Here is a 17,516-nt window from a genome sequence, read left to right on the forward strand (position 1 = left end):
ATCAAAAAATAAGCTACAGTTGACTCTCTCTGATTTTTCTCTGATGGAGTGACTGGAACAGATACTTATTTGTCACAAAAAACATTCATGAAGTTTGGTTCTTTTATGACTTTATTATGGGTTAACAGAAAAAGTGATCAAATCTGCTGGGTCAAAAATATTATACATACAGCAACAGGAATTAGCAATTTCTTGTGAGTGATTATTGACTTGAAAAATCATTGACTTGAACAAGTCAGGAAAGTCACTTGGAGCCATTTCAAAGCAGCTGCAGGTCCCAAGAGCAACAGTGCAAACAATTGTTTGTAAGTATAAAGTGCATGGCACTGCCACGATCAGGAAGAAAACGCAAGCTATCACCTGCTGCTGAGAGAAAATTGGTCAGGAGGGTGAAGATTCAACCGAGAATCACCAAAAAAGCAGATCTGCCAAGAATTAGAAGCTGCTGGAACACAGGTGTCAGTGTCCACGGTCAAGCGTGTTTTGCATCTCCATGGACTGAGAGGCTGCCGTGCAAGAAGGAAGCCCTTGCTCCAAAAGCGGCACCTTAAGGCTCGACTGAAGTTTGCTGCTGATCACATGGACAAAGATAAGACCTTCTGGAGGAAAGTTCTGTGGTCAGACGAAACAAAAATCGAGCTGTTTGGCCACAATGCCCAGCAATATGTTTGGAGGAGAAAAGGTGAGACCTTTAACCCCAAGTACACCATGCCTACCGTCAAGCACGGTGGTGGTAGTATTATGCTGTGGGGCTGTTTTGCTGCCAATGGAACTGTTGCTTTACAGAGAGTAAATGGGATAATGAAGAAGGAGGATTACCTTCAAATTCTTCAAGATAACCTAACGTCATCAGCCTGAAGATTGGGTCTTGGGCGCAGTTGGTTGTTCCAACAGGACAATGACCCCAAACACACATCAAAAGTGGTAATGGAATGGCTAAATCAGGCTAGAATTAAGGTTTTCGAATGGCCTTCCTAAAGTCCCATTGAGAACTTGTGGACAATGCTGAAGAAACAAGTCCATGTCAGAAAGCCATCAAATTGAACTGAACTGCACCAATTCTGTCAAGAGGAGTGGTCAAAGATTCAACCAGAAGCTTGTGGATGGCTACCAAATGCGCCTAATTGAAGTGAAAATGGCCAAGGCACATGTTACCAAATATTAGCGCTGCTGTATGTATATTTTTGACCCAGCAGATTTGATCAATTTTTTCTGTTCACCCATAATAAAGTCATAAAAGAACCAAACTTCATGAATGTTTTTTGTGACAAAGAAGTATCTGTTCCAATCACTCTATCAGAGAAAAATCAGAGTTGTAGAAATAACTGGAAACTCAAGAGAGCCATGACATTATGTTCTTCACAAGTGTATGTAAACTTTTGACCACAACTGTAGTCGCTCGCCATTGTTGATGTCAATAATTACACCATGCTCGCTCCCCAAACCCATAAAATCATTGGGACCCAAGTGCCAGCAGAGGGTGCCAAACAACAAAAAACAAGTAACAAGCGAACATTAAAACGGCTGTCATTTTAATCTGTTTAAGCGGGGCATGTGCGTTAATTGCATCAAATATTTTAACGTGATTAATTAAAAAAACTAATTACCGCCCGTTAACGCGATAATTTTGACAGCCCTAATTTTTATTTTAAATCACCTTTCAAGATGACATATCTGTTCTTTATGTTGGATTTTATCAAGTAAATTTCCCCCAAGAACGCAACTTACACTCCGGTGCGACTTATAGTCCGAAAAATATTTTTAGAAGTATTTCAGTTGATTGACGGCTGGCCACCTCCCGCTTCAAATGGATTGGATGTCAAGCGCCTTCAATGGCAGAAATTGAGTTAAGCAGTGTCTGACCAAACCATTTAAAAAAAACAAAACAAAAACAAAATCCTCAATAAACGTATCGATACAATTTCGGCATGGGGCGATACCACACATGGTATCGGGAGCGAAAAATTGTATTGGTGCAACAGTACTTTGTTTTATTTATAATTACTTGTAAATGTTGAAGTCTGAATCTTTTTTTTTTTCTGATGATAGAAGAGTCTATCCTTTCATTTGGTGTATTCAGTGTATATATTACCATACCATATAACATTCTGTTGGCCTTGAAATATCAGTCAAAATCCTCTAAACCGGCCGTCTTTGGTTTCTTTAGCATTGCGTCCCACTAGAGTTCCCGGTTCGAAAATAACCTGGAATTTTGTCCCTTGGAAATAACCGTTCTCGCCGTCTTTTCACGTCCTTGGAGTGTTTCTGTGAATATAACCTATTCTTTTCCCTTTCCCGAGCAGGATGACCGGGATCAGCGGCCTTCATGTAAATATCCCCCGGTGACGGCAGTTGAGAACAAAGAAGGAGCCTATCTGGTGAGCTAGCATCCCCAGCGGGTCTAATCTATCACCGTATGATTTATAAGCTTTACTCGGATGGGGGTGGGCTTGGGAAAATGAACGTGTGCGACTGTGGAGGGGGAGGGAAAGTTAAAACATAAAAGAAAAAAAGATAAAAACTAAAATTGCAGAGTAAAAATACCTGATGTAACCTTTTTTTAAAATTCCCAAGTCAGCACATGGCAACCGCTCATTACTCAATACCTAGTGTATGTGCTGCATATATGATGCGTTTAATGGATTAGGGTTGATTAATTTTACAACTGGTTCCGTTTGATTGTCCATCAGGATAAAACGCACTGAAGTGTTTGTAATGATGAACGTTTTGTGTCATAATGTGCCATTTCTGTGATGTCATTACGTTCAAAAGTGTGCTGGTTCAATATCAAACATAAGAATATCTATTACTCATTCATTCATTTTCCGAGATGCTTATCGTCAACAGGATTGCGGGGGTGTTGAAGCCTATTCCAGCTAACTGTGGGCAGTAGACAGGATACAACCTGAATTGGTTACCAGCCAATTTCAGAGAACGACAGGTAGTCCCCGTTAGGGATGCAGCTATCGCTTATTTTCGTAGTCGATTAATCTATCAACTAGTTAGCTTGAATAATCGAGTAATTGAAGTAGGAACATTTAATGCAGTCATGTCCAAAGTCCGGCCCGGGGGCCAAATGCGGCCCGTGGTCAGATTTCATCCGGCCCCCAGCCTCTGTCATAAAATCAATAACGTCTGGGCCCGCACACAGACTTAATAAATTGGTCAGCAGTACTGCTACAAGCATATGAAGTAGCTTACACACTAAATGCTGCTCCTCATTTACCCACTAAAAGGGAGCAGTACTCTAAGCAACATTACCACAAGTGACCCTTTACTCCCAATTTTCTAAAATGGCGACAATCAATCCCAAAAAAAAAAGTTGACTGCAACGGCTGGCGCTTCAAGGATAGGTGGAAACTGGACTATTTCGTCACTAAAATACGCAACGACTGTGTCTGCCTCATTTGCAAAGAGACAGTCGCTGTTTTTAAAGAGTTCAATATGAGGCGATATTACCAAACAAGACACGCTGACATGTACGACAAGATTACAGGGTAGATACGTAGCGAGAAATAGAAGCAACTTGAAGCTAGTTTAATTTCACAGCAGCAGTATTTCGCAAGAACCCGAGAGTCGAAAGAGAACGCCACAAAGGCTAGTTGCAAAATTCTTGAAATTATTAATAAAAAAAAAAAAAAAAAAAAAAAAAAAGTAGTGCTGCAACGATTAATCGATTAACTCGAGTATTCGATTGGAAAATAATATTCTAACAAAATTTTGTGGCGTCGAGTATTCGTTTAATTGAAGTGGCATTGTAATGGTTGATTTTAAAAGTGTTTGCATTTAATTTTACTGATGAGGGTGGATACAATGCCCTCAGGTCTGCCTCTTTCCACATGGCTGAATCAAACTGCTCCCTGTTAAGACCAACATAAGCTAAGTTTTTGTTTGAGCGAATGTTTTTTTTTTAATGCATTCATTTAGTTTGTAGGCATATTTAGCTGTTTTTTGTGGGAATATGTGTCTGAACCACTTGTTAAAAGCATTGTAAAAAAAAAAAAAAAAAAAAAAAAACTTTAGCATTTTATAGCATTTAAGCTAGCAGACTTTTTCTATCCAAGTTAGCCAATTGTTCTTTTGTTGTATACAGATTCTCATAAAAAAAAAATTATATCGTTTGAGGCTCAGCTGAGGTGTTTTGATTTTTCATGTTCCTTATCCGATTACTCGATTATTCGAACAAACTAGTCCATCGATTAATCGACTACTAAAATATTCGATAGCTGCAGCCCTATAATAAAGCAAATGTCACACACAGAAAGGCTTGTTAAAATTTGCTTAAATATATTGTTGTACATAAAGGACGTCAGCCAAGGTTGGCCTCCCACATTTTTACCATACCAAATCTGGCCCCCTTTGCAAAAAGTTTGGACACCCCTGATTTAATGCGTTGCGCTGGTTGCAGAATAAATTTTAGGAGATGTTAAACAAAGGCTTGGTAAGATTGCACTTTCAAATGAGCATTAAATGCGAACACATAATAAAATTCCTGAGTGTTTAGTCAAACTGCAGACTGGTACTTTCATTTTAATAATCAATAAAAATACCTGCGCTTAGCCTTAAATGGTATTTAAAAAAAATAAAAATAAATGTGGCTAACTTGCACAGCAAAAGTCCGCTAGCTTGAATGCTAAAAAACTCGAAATTTTTTTTAAACAATGCTCTTAACAAATCGTTCAGACACGTATTCCAACAAAAAAAGGCTAAATACAACTGTAAAACTAAATTATGAATGCAGAAAAAAAAAACAAAAAAAACTTATGTTGGTCTTAACAGGGAGCAGCTGGATTCAGCCATGTTAAATGAGTTATACCATATTCAGTGTTGCCACTCGAAGGCAATGTATCCACCTAAATCAATATAACTAAATGCAAACACTTTCAAAACTAACCATTACAATGCCACTCTAAGTAAACGAATACTCAAAGCGACAAAATTTGATTCAAAGCTTTTTTTCTAATCGAATTACTCAAGTTAATCGATTAATCGTTGCAGCACTAGTTCCCGGGTTACGACATACCCGATTTACGTGATTTTGACTTTACAACGGAGTCTTGTCCGCCATTTTGTCTCCGGGCATTTTTTTTTTTTTTGGTCGCGTAGACAGTACCTTATTGTACTTCACAGCATCCTATTTCATTCTTTATTAACTCATTCACTCCCAGCCATTTTCCCCGGAGCAAGGCCCTTCGCTCCCGGCCGTTTTACTGGATTTTGAATGATTTTGCAAGGCCCACAGAAAATTTTGTTCTATTGCTATATAAACATGGAACCCGCCAAAAGAAAGATGACGCTCTTCTTTCAGCAGAAAAAAAGTTAGTTCATATCTCTTTCCATTCTTTAGAAATCAGCATTCGAAAATAGCTTAGTTTGAGCAATTTTCCAATTTCTGATGTAAAAAGAGAAATTGAGCTTTTTGTAAAAGCATACATTTCAAACATAACGTTGACTTTAACACAGCTATTTTTCACTTTTGTGACATCCCAAACATCTGAATGTTTTCGTTCTACAAAATAACACAAACAACATGACAAATAGAGCTTTTGATTGCAAAGTAACAATTTATTTACACATAACTAAACTATTGAACTGTTGAACTATTTGTGCACATAACAACGGGGAAGGCTGCTCCCAGTTGAATGAGGTGGCTCCCAGTAATCTGATTAATCCGGATCAAGATTGGTCTCACTTTTTTCATCATCTTCATCGTTTGTTTCAACCTCGGGCTCAGGAGTAACGCAACGTGAGCTCCGCAGAATGCGTATGGAACCTGACGCTGTTGTGGCCGTCACCGTCTTATCAAGATAGATTTTTTAAAATTCATTCTTTGACGATAGTTTCGTTTTCTTTTCAAAACCATCCTCTAGTGTCGTTTGCCTTTTTTTCCCCGATCGTTCTCCACATTTTTCTCAAATTCTCACACGTCTTCACAAGGTCCAACTTCTGACTCCTGAATATTTTTCTTGACTTCATTTCTTGGCCCGAGATGAGTTCTTAAAAAATGCGCTACTGCCCTCCAGTGGCCAGTTTTATTGCTTTGAAATAAGTTTTGAGCATTGTACATTGCAGTTTAGGTGCAACAGAACCTAGAGATGCCTCTTATAAAAAAAATAAATAAAAACACGTATAAATACATTTTTGGGACACTGAAACAATTAAAATAGAACGTATTATACGTTTTTGGCAGCAAATGAGTTAATTAGACTTGTGACCTTTGGCGAAAAGTGCATTTGAATGTAATGTTAACTTAAAAAAATTTTTTATTTTATTTTGTCGCTTCCCACGACAAAATAAAAGCTCGCTGTCGAACTAGGACTTAGTGCCAATGTCTCGGTGAGGACAGTACAACGACGTATAATAATGTTTTTGGACAGTTATTTTGAGATTTAGGGGGTATTTAGGGGTACTTAAAGGGTTAATTCCGACCTATGCAGAAATTCAGGTTACGTCGCCAGCTAGGGACGGAACTCGTTCGTAACTCTGGGACTACCTGTATATCTATTATTAATCATTTTATTATATTTCGTGTATTAGTCATAAATTACTTACTCTGCTTCCTTTAATATTTTTGTTTTTTCAGTGGCCTGCTGAGGGTTTTTAGATTGGGGGATATCATCGTGTATCATTACGATTTTTAATTTGAAGATTTTTCTATTTGTATTGCCGTAATTTTCCGACTATAAGCCGCTACTTTTTAAACTTCATTTTGAATCCTGTGGCTAATATGTTGATTTATATGGGTTAATAGATAACACTTTATTTGACAGTGGCTTCATAAAACTGCCATAAGAGCGTCATAATCATGACGTGACACTATCAGGAGCAGTAATGAGTGCAAATTATATCACTAACTCCATTAATGTCCAGCTTGGATCAATTAATGAAACAACTGGAACAGTAACTGAAGAAATAGTTGGCACAGAACATGAATTTTCATTGTTATTTACATTTTTAGCGTTGCAATGCATGCTAGGAGGCAAGTTGGACGAAAACAACAGGTGGCAGCAGAGGTTGACTGTCTCCCACAAGGGAGCATTGATGGCCAGATGCAGCTTCTTGAAACAATAAAGCTTTGCAGTCAATTGGATCAATCATGGTGGTTCATTTGGTTTTATGACAGTCTTAGGATGCTGCTGTCAAATAAAGTGATGCCAGTTACTATCTTTTGGTGTAAATATCCCATAATACAGTGAAAACAGCTGCGGCTTATAGTCAGGTGTGCCTTTTTTTGTTTTGCTAAGCCCTCCTTTTATATAATTGTATATTTATCTATTCACTCTCTTAATATACAGAGTAAAGTAATATTTGAAGTGTGAACTGGGTGTTTGCCAAACCCTCTTTCATATGATTTAGGACAACATAGATAAACTTGACTATGACATATTAAACGCGACTATGAGAGGATGAGTTTGTATAATTGACAATCTTAATTGCGGAATACATTAGAGTAAGTTAATAGCCTTCACGCGCGATTTGTTTTCACCACTATGAGTTTCCACGAGCGCACGTTGCCGGTTGATAGAATTTGACATCATTCAACAGGCTGGTCAATATTGTCAAGATCGAGACCTGATTACATTTTGGCAGCCATAGATTGAAAAAATGGAGGGGAGATGAAAAGTCACTTGGATGGTCCTGACTTTCTTTTATTGGCCAGCAGAGGGCTAATATACAACTTTTGGTCATGACAACTTCAAATTGGTGAATAATCACGTGTGGGAGCAATTGATGGCGCTAGATAGATTGGACGTCTTGCGCCGTCAATGGCAGTCATTGAATTTAGAAGCATTTGAGTACATCTGGGAACATTCAAATTACTTCTAGGAAGTATTTTAGTAGATTTAAGCATTTTTAGGTCACTTTTAGGAGTATTTGATTCAATGAAGGAGTATTTCGATTACTTTTAGGAAGGATTTCCGTATACTTAGGTGCATCAAGGAGTATTTGGATTACTTTTTAAAGTATTTCAGTTGATTGAAGAATAGATTAACCCTTTTATGGAGTATGAAAGTCCATGGGGGGGTGTTTAGATTACTTTTAGGAAACATTTCTGTCGATTTAAGAGTATATCGGCTGTTTAGTGGAGTATTTATATTGGTTTTAGGAAGTATTTTAGTAGATGTAATAGTATAGAGGCCATTTTATGGAGTATTTGAGTACATCAAGTCATATTTAGATTAGTTTGAGGAAGTCTTTTAGTAGATTTAAGAATTTTTGTAGGGTCATTTTTAGGAGTATTTAATAAATGAAGGGGTATTTAGAATAATTTTAGGAAAGATTTTGTATATTAAGAGTATTTAGGTGCATCAAGGAGTATTTGGATTACTTTTTAAAGTTGTTGAAATCCGCCCCCCCGGCCATGGCGCACGGGGACAACGACGGCCGAACAAAGTGCCGCTCTGCCGATGCTGTCCCCGCGCGCGCCGACCGGGAAGGCCGAACCTCGCGCATTCTCTTCTTATTTTTAACCCTTTGTACTGACTCCATGTTTCAAAAGCTTGAAGAACACTCACCGAAAACAGGTTGACAATTTTTTCGTTTACAATGGTTAAAAACAAGGCAAAACAGACGACGGAGGGACAATTCTGGATCCAAAACAAGGCTACATGTTTCCGAGCAGCAAAAATCTGTGTTATCTCAGTGTCCAGTCTTTTTAAAGTCTTTGCTGAAGCGGGCCGTGTCGAAGGCGTGTCCGAAGGTGTGTCCGGGCGTTGCTTTTGGGTCTTCCCCTCGGTGGCCGGTTTTGGGCGGCTTAGTTTCGTGCGCGGATTGGGACGCCCGCTATCAACTTTGCTGTCTGGGCTGGCTGTACTTGTTTTAGGACAAAGCGCTTTGTCCTTGGAGTTTGCTGGGGGCGCTGATTGCAAGAGTTGGTGCGTCAAACTTGTGATAAGACGGCATTGTGTATCTCTTCTATTTCTTCTCATCAAACTATGGTGTGCTATTTATTTTATATTAGTAGTGTAGTCCCACCGTAAATATGAAAATGATACTATTTCCTGATTAATTATATTACGTGTGTTAGAGTAATGCAAACAGTTAGACGGTGCCTATGAGAACCTGAACCATATGTATGTGTTAGACTATATACGTGTTAGACTAACGCAAACAATTATATGGTGTGTGCGATGACGATATCTTTTCCCCTTCAAAGTATTTCAGTTGACTGAAGAATATATTAACTGTTTTATGGAGTATGAAAGTCCATGGGGGGGTGTTTAGATTAGTTTTAGGAAACATTTCTGTCGATTTAAGAGTATATCGGCTGTTTAGTGGAGTATTTATATTGGTTTTAGGAAGTATTTTAGTAGACTTAATAGTATAGAGGGCATTTTATGGAGTATTTGAGTACATCAAGTCATATTTAGATTAGTTTGAGGAAGTCTTTTAGTAGATTTAAGAATTTGTAGGTCATTTTTAGGAGTATGTAATAAATGAAGGGGTATTTAGAATAGTTTTAGGAAGGATTTCGTATATTAAGAGTATTTAGGTGCATCAAGGAGTATTTGGATTACTTTTAGAAGTCTTTCAGTTGATTGAAGAAAATATTGACTGTTTTATGGAGTATGACAGTCCATCAAGGAGAATTTAGATGACTTTTAGGAAGTATTTCAGTAGATTTCAGAGTATATCGGCCATTTAATGGAGTATTTGAGTACCTCAAGGACTATTTAATTACTTATATGAAGTATTTAAGTAGCTTGAATTGTATTTAGGCCATTTTAAGGTGCGTTTTAACTATTTTTACGAGTTCAATAGTCAATATATTCATAAAATATACAAAAGAATATGCTGATTTAATGGGTTAAGCACAAAATTTTAGCCACACTCTTGTAATTTTTGTTGAATGAAAAGTGATTGCAAATCAGCAAAAGTGTCATTTTTTTGTTATTGTTGTACAAAGCCACCTAAATTCGGCTATATTTGAGAAGAAAACACTAATATAGCATGTGTAATAAACAACCCATAGTGCAAAAATGGCTATATCAGCTCCCTCATAATAGTGTCATCCTCCATCCAGACCACCCCGACGGCGAGAGGACCCTCATAACTTTGACGTAGCTCTCCGATAACAAGGTTATCAGTCCCTGTCAGGCCACAGCGTCTGCCGTACCTCCGCTAAAAGTGGCGTCAATGGATTGCCTCTGCATCCCAACCTTCCCAATCCATCATACCTGGGATTTTCTATGGCGAAGGGGTTAAAGGTGATTCTCTTGGCGAAGACTGCCTTGAAGTCACTTCTCGAACAGCACTTGTAAACTTTTATAACAGACATCATTAGATGAGTGAATTTGAGAAATAGTGCGTTTTAATTGGCCGAGCTGGAACAAAGGCACAGCTCTCATTACGAAGTAATCACAGAGCACAAACGCTGCATTTTTCCCCGCTTTTCTTGGATGAATAAATACACGCCGGGGCTTTTTGCTTGTTATTAATCATGTTTTAATGCGATCAATGTCACACTGGAAAGTAGATTAAAGATGGAAATGTGTGTGGGGATGTATTCAATAAGTGGAGGTATTAAGTCTTGTGTTTTTAATGTATTTTATTGCTGTGACAGGTCTTGATAGCAGAGTTTGTATAGGGAAAAAAATGACTCATTGATTATTTTCCCTTTGTATTTCACTTATTGCAGCCATTGTTGGCGCAAGATGTCCAATTAACTTAAAGTAGGAGTTTTTGGGTGACTTGTGAATGTTTTCTGCATGTGAGATTTAAATTTTGTGAGGAATTTTATATGTATTTTTTTCTCCCAATTATTTTAGCCATTGACAGCGATAGACGTCTGATCTATTTGCATAGTGGTTGGCAATTTAATAACCACTGTCCCTGAAATACAGTAGGGCAAATAAGTATTTGGTCAACCACTAATCGTGCAAGTTCTCCCACTTGAAAATATTAGAGAGGCCTGTAATTGTCAACATGGGTAAACCTCAACCATGACAGACAGAATGTGGGAAAAAAAACCCCAGAAAATCACATTGTTTGATTTTTAAAGAATTTATTTGCAAATCATGGTGGAAAATAAGTATTTGGTCAATACCAAAAATTCTTTGTTATGTACCCTTTGTTGGCAATAACGGAGACCATTTCTGTAACTCTTCACAACCTTTTCACACACTGTTGCTGGTATTTTGGCCCATTCCTCCATGCAGATCTCCTCTAGAGCAGTGATGTTTTGGGGCTGTCGTTGGGCAACACGGACTTTCAACTCCCTCCACATATTTTCTATGGGGTTGAGTTCTGGAGACTGGCTAGGCCACTCCAGGACCTTGAAATGCTTCTAACGAAGCCACTCCTTTGTTGCCCTGGCTGTGTGTTTGGGATCATTGTCATGCTGAAAGACCCAGCCACGTCTCATCTTCAATGCCCTTGCTGATGGAAGGAGATTTTCACTCAAAATCTCTCGATACATGGCCCCATTCATTCTTTCCTTTACACAGATCAGTCGTCCTGGTCCCTTTGCAGAAAACCAGCCCCAAAGCATAATGTTTCCACCCCCATGCTTCACAGTAGGTATGGTGTTCTTCGCATGCAATTGAGGATTCTTTCTCCTCCAAACACGAGAAACTGTGTTTCTATCAAAAAGTTCTATTTTGGTTTCATCTGATCATAACACATTCTCCCAGTCCTCTTCTGGATCATCCAAATGCTCTCTAGCGAACCGCAGACGGGCCTGGGCGTGTACTGGCTTCAGCAGGGGGACACGTCTGGCAGTGCAGGATTTGAGTCTCTGGCAGCACATTGTGTTACTGATAGTAGCCTTTGTTACTGTGGTCCCAGCTCTGTAGGTCATTCACTAGGTCCCCCATATGTGGTTCTGGGATTTTTGCTCAACGTTCTTGTTATCATTTTGACGCCCCGGGGTGAGATCTTGCATGGAGCCCCAGATCGAGGGAGATTATATGTGGTCTTGTATGTCTTCCATTTTCTTATAGTTGCTCCCACAATTGATTTCTTGACACCAAGCGTTTTACGTATTGCAGATTCAGTCTTCCCAGCCTGGTGCAGGTCTACAATTTTGTCTCTGGTGTCCTTCGACAGCTCTTTGGTCTTGGCCATAGTGGAGTTTGGAGTGTGACTGACTGAGCTTGTGGACAGGTGTCTTTTATACCGATAATGAGTTAAAACAGGTGCCATTAATATAGGTAAGGAGTGGAGCCTCGTTAGACCTCGTTAGAAGAAGTTAGACCTCTTTGACAGCCAGAAATCTTGCTTGTTTGTAGGTGAGCAAATACTGTAAAAGTGCGGCTGTCTCGTTACCTTTGTTTCGATTTTTGTCGCGTTGTGCTGTAATTCCAAGTGGTTCCTTGAGTTAGATGTAGAGTTGTTAGTGGTCGACTGCCCTTTTGAGCCAGCGCAAAGTTTGCGACGCACGGAGATATTTTTGGTCATCTTTATTGGAGAGAAATGTGAAGTCATGGCCGTATGTCCAATAAGCAAATGCAGCCGTTTGTGGTTCTTCTCCTACATCTTCCACTGTTAGCATCCTGAGAGGTAGCCAGTTGTTTGTTGGCCGCCAGCAGCGCTCATAGCATGGTAATACACGTCACCCGTCCCCCCCCCCCGATGAGAAAACGTGACATCCGATGTCGCTGCCAAACTCAAGAGCAATATTTTCTATTCAGATTCTCTTCGTACATGACTACAGTATTCTTTATTCTACATACATCATAAGGAAAACAAAATAGTAACGCACAGACGCTAAGGAAAAAACTTTAATCAGATTACTGGCTTCGAAAAATGAACGCGTTAGATTACTCGTTACTTAACGAAAGTAATCACAACTCTGAGGTACTACCTGTATAGTATAAAGCTCATGCCCACAGGCAACCTATGAAAAAAGTGCGACTTATTGTCCAGAAATATGGTATTTTCCACCGATCAGTCCATAAAATAAACGTATTGTTGCACACTATTTTGATTGCTATTCTCCCAAAACACGAACACCTCGGCATACAAATCCCCAACCGGAGGCGGTTCCTCTCGACAGCCTGCCTGATATTTTATTAATACGGCTAAACTTTTCACCATCCGTATTAATATTTAACTCCGGATGTTTGTCACCAGAGACGAGCGTGTATGTTTTAATCAGCAGTCTGGCACTCACTTCAAACTCACTTACAAATTCATAACTTCTCCTTGTTTACGCGCAACATCTTTTTAATAATCTCCACAACAGGACGGGGACGATGTTGCTGAAGTAGCCGGACAGTAATGAGACGACGTTTTTGCTGACGCTCGGCGAATCCCCTAAAGTAATTAATAATCCCGTTCCATACGGCGCACCATTCCTTATTTAATTTCTGCTCGGAGGGCGTGACGTTCCCACATATCGGCCTACAAAAAAAGGTCAAACAAAGTTGAAAGGCAATCCGTCCCCAAGCTTATTCCCTCGCCGGTGATTTACTTCCTGCGGACCCCTGGGGTTTGGGTGACGACTTATTAAAATAAAAAATGGATGCAGAAACACCCTTGTAGCTGGGTTAACACTTTGATGTCTGAATTTACTGTACATTTGAGTCTTGTTTTGGTATTGACTGCCGTAGACCCCAGTCAAGAATTGACTGGCAATGACAGCCAATGAGTTAAAAATGGGGGAGTTCAAAATTTAGCCGAAAAAAAAGGTTCTGTGGTAATTTTATTTTTTTAAGGAGTGAAAAATGAAATGAAATTGGAAAGAGTGGTCATTTTTTAATTTTCTAACTCATAAAAAAAATAGAACAACGGTTATTTGATGTTTTATATTTTGTGTTTTTAATTGGAAAAATTCATTCAAAAAAATGATCGTTGCATTCATATATATATATATATATATATATATATACATATATATATATATATATATATATTTTTTCTTTTTTAAATCAATGAGTCAAAAATCATAACTCATTACCTAGCCTTTCAATGATGGAAAACATTAACAATTTAAAAAAAGAACGTTTCATGTTCTCAAATGTTTTTAATTAAAAATAGATTTTTTTTTTTTTGAATATTTGAAAGTATATAAAAAAATAAAAACAATGATCATGTGTTATGTTTCATAAAATTTGTGTTTAATTAAAAATAATAAAAACTACAATAAGGATAATCATGTTTCATTGCAATGCTATTGGCCTGAATGAACTATATCAGAAAGCCAGATGTTAAAAAAAAAAACAAGAAATTAGGGCTGTCAAACAATTAAAATTTTTAAACGAGTTAATCACAGCTTAAAAATTAATCGTAATTAATTGCAGTCCAAACCATCTATAAAATACGCCATATTTTTCTGTAAATTATTGTTGGAATAGAAAGATAAGACAGAAGATGGCTATATACATTAAACATACGGTACATAAGTACTGTAATTGTTTATTAAAACAATAAATCAACAAAATGTCATTAACATTATTAACATTCTCTTAAAACGATCCATGGATAGAAAGACTTGTAGTTCTTAAAAGATAAATGTTAGTACAAAAAGTTTTAGAAATTTTATATTAAAACCCCTCTTAATGTTTTCGTTTTATTATAAAATTTTCAATCAAAAAATAAACTAGTAGCTCGCCATTGTTGATGTCAATAATTACACCATGCTCACTCATGGTACTAACCCATAAAATCAGTCACACCCAAGCGCCAGCAGAGGGCGCCAAACACCAAAAAACAAGTAACAAGCGGACATTACACTGTACTATCATTTTAATCTGTTTGAGCGGGGCATGTGTGTTAATTGCGTCAAATATTTTACCGTGATTAATTAAAAAAATTAATTACCGCCCGTTAACGCGATAATTTTGACAGCCCTAAAAGAAATGTTAAAAAATATTGTCCCTTTAACATACAATCATTTTGAAGTGTGAGAGATAGAATTCGGCTATCGCGGGCTTCTAATGCCTAGTTCAATCCATTGCTTAATATGATAATAATTTAGTTTTTACCTCACATGCTGTGCTTGTGTCATTCACTTATCAGCGCACTCAGATTGTGACCGCCGTCGTGGATGCCTCAACTTCCCATTCATTTCGGCAGAACCGCTAGTAGTCGCCGTCATTACCCGATCGTCACGGGCGTGTCATAACAACGCCAGAGCTAACAAAACCACTGTAACGCACGCTCCGTAGGGTTTTCTTCACAACCCAAAACGAAACTAGTAGTGGCAACGAAGCAACATGCTAAAACAATGGACAGTTTGCGCACCACACCAGCGACGTGCAGCGATTGATTTTCAACGCACCCAGGAAAACAAAAGTCGGACTTTGAAGTGACGAAGGCAGCCAGATCTGTTCGCATGGGACAGAGCTAGTGTGAAGTGTGAAGCGGTACAGAGATCGTGAGTTTTTAACCCTGAAAAATAACCCATTACAATGGTGGTTTCCTCAAGAAAAATCTGCCCTTCAAAAAAAGATATAGACCGTGATGAGGAATAAAAAAATGTGGAAGCACAGGCATAAGTGAATGACTTTGCTGTGTATAAGGTTAAAGTAATGATTATAGACAGGGGTGCACATATTTTTTTTGCCCAGGTTCTCAGAGGAGGACCTGGAGATGTGACTTGGTCCTCATTGAGCTTGAGAGCCGACCCGCCTGATAAAATTATGACAAGCTTTACTTAGAGCCAATTAACTAATTAATTATATTAACAATTAATGCTTGATTAACATCAACTGGCACAACACAATTGCCATTACTTTGAAGTGAAATGTAAAGAAATAAAAGGCACCAATTCAAAATAAAGGGCATTATGCGGCTCCCACGTTAACTCCAAGCCTTTTTAAAAGTGGGATGTCCTCCTCATAAGACCTCATTGAACGTGCACGTTTATCTTTGTAAAATGCGAGCAAAAACGGGTTTGTCAGTGCATGGCGCTGTTCTTCATTACCTTTATTCCGCCACTGGTCCATAGCGCGAGTGGGGTCCTGTCTGACATCGATAGTTTGCTTAAATGCTACATGCTCTGTTTTTTTCATGCTTTTCAAAGTTTGGATGGCTGAAATTCTTTGACCCTACATAAAATGCGCTGCTCTTATCAGCGACATTGGGATTCTCACGGCACATTTTGTACCGCATTTCCGTGCGAGCATCATTTGCTTCTAGCCATGGTACCTCCTTCAGCCACTTTTCAGCAAAAGTACTTTTTTTCGGTAGCTCTGGTGACGTCTGTCGTCTGTCTGTCTTTTGACGGGGGTGGGGGAACACGGAAATAATTACTCAGTGGGGCCTGCCTCTACGACATTTTGAGAAGTTATTTTCTCGTGTCCGCCGCAAATACAGTGGTCAGCCATCGGTACACAAAAGCGTATGGAAGCCATTGAGGGCCAGCGCATTTGTCTACGTCCAATACGCATGCGCGCATGCGGACCACTTATGTGCACCCCTGATTATAGACCTATCTAAAATGACAAGTTTTTATTCCCCCAGTTATACCAGTGGTAAAGCATAATTTATTATTTATTTATGATACCACTAACAGGTTTAATTCTTTTTTTCAAGAGCTGCTGCATATATTTTTTGCTTGTAAGATGTTTACGTTGAAAGTTTGCACTTAAATTACTTACCTATTGTGTTCAAAACACCAGGAAATACAGTAATTAAATTACTGCACTTTATTGTTGTCTGTCACTGGAGTTTTATTGTATTATTAATCCCATCCAACAAAATGACGGTCATATAGTAAGCCTTATTTTTTTTTTCTCATAAAAAAATAAAACATAACATTGGTATGAAATTTTGTTGTTTAATTTTGTTATTTAAAAATGTGGTCTTTTTTTATATTTTTAAAATACTGTACGAACACACACAACAAATGTTTACTATCGTATCGTTTTCACTCTGTATTGAACCGTATCGAATCGCTCGGCCTAAAAAATGTATCGTTTTTTTAATCGAATCGTAACCTGTGTATCTAGATACATATCGAATCGGCTTCATGCCAGAGATTCCCAACTCTTGTTTTCAGCTCGCACTTTTAATTTAACAACATTAGGATCGGGTCCGATCATGTCATTTTCAAAGTATCGGAATCGGCAAAAAAATATCGGCCATGCCTTTTTTAAATATATATATATATATTTTAATTAAATTGTTTTCTAATTGTATTTAATGTTACAGACATAATATGTTACACTCATCCAGAGTCTTTAGTTCAGGCTTAAGGTAGGGTTATCAAATTTATCCCGATAACGGCGGTAATTAATTAAAAAAAAAAATGTATCACGTTAAAATATTTCATGCAATTAATGCATGCACTGCACGACCCACTCACGCATTGTCGCGCTCAATCTGTAATGGCGCCGTTTTACCTATATAGAGAGACAAAAGGCAGCGTAAAATGAGTAGAGTGAATTTTGGCAGCCTTTGGAGCCTTTTTTTAATTGGCTAAAGCTTTACAATCCCTCTCCCTACAATTAGAAATATCATGGGAAGCAACGTGGGGAAGCAAGGTAGCATTTGATCTTTTTCTTAACTCCTTATGTTATTTCCCAATGCAGAGAAGATATATCAATTGGTAGCACTACACACAGTCATGG

The 17,516-nt window shown here is 38.2% G+C and overlaps 1 protein-coding gene across 1 annotated transcript in view; it reads left to right on the top strand.

Annotated features, from left to right (window-relative positions):
- The window catches only part of LOC130910911 (ephrin type-A receptor 7-like), a 747,396-nt gene that overhangs the window by 13,816 nt on the left and 716,064 nt on the right, over positions 1 to 17,516 (top strand). Inside the window, exon 2 of the mRNA XM_057828557.1 lies at positions 2,304 to 2,378. The gene's annotated coding sequence lies outside the window, so the exon portion shown is untranslated. The remainder of the gene's footprint in view (positions 1 to 2,303; positions 2,379 to 17,516) is intronic.

This window comes from Corythoichthys intestinalis, chromosome 22 (genome assembly GCF_030265065.1).
Source record: "Corythoichthys intestinalis isolate RoL2023-P3 chromosome 22, ASM3026506v1, whole genome shotgun sequence".
In the NCBI taxonomy this organism is placed as follows: Eukaryota; Metazoa; Chordata; class Actinopteri; order Syngnathiformes; family Syngnathidae; genus Corythoichthys; species Corythoichthys intestinalis.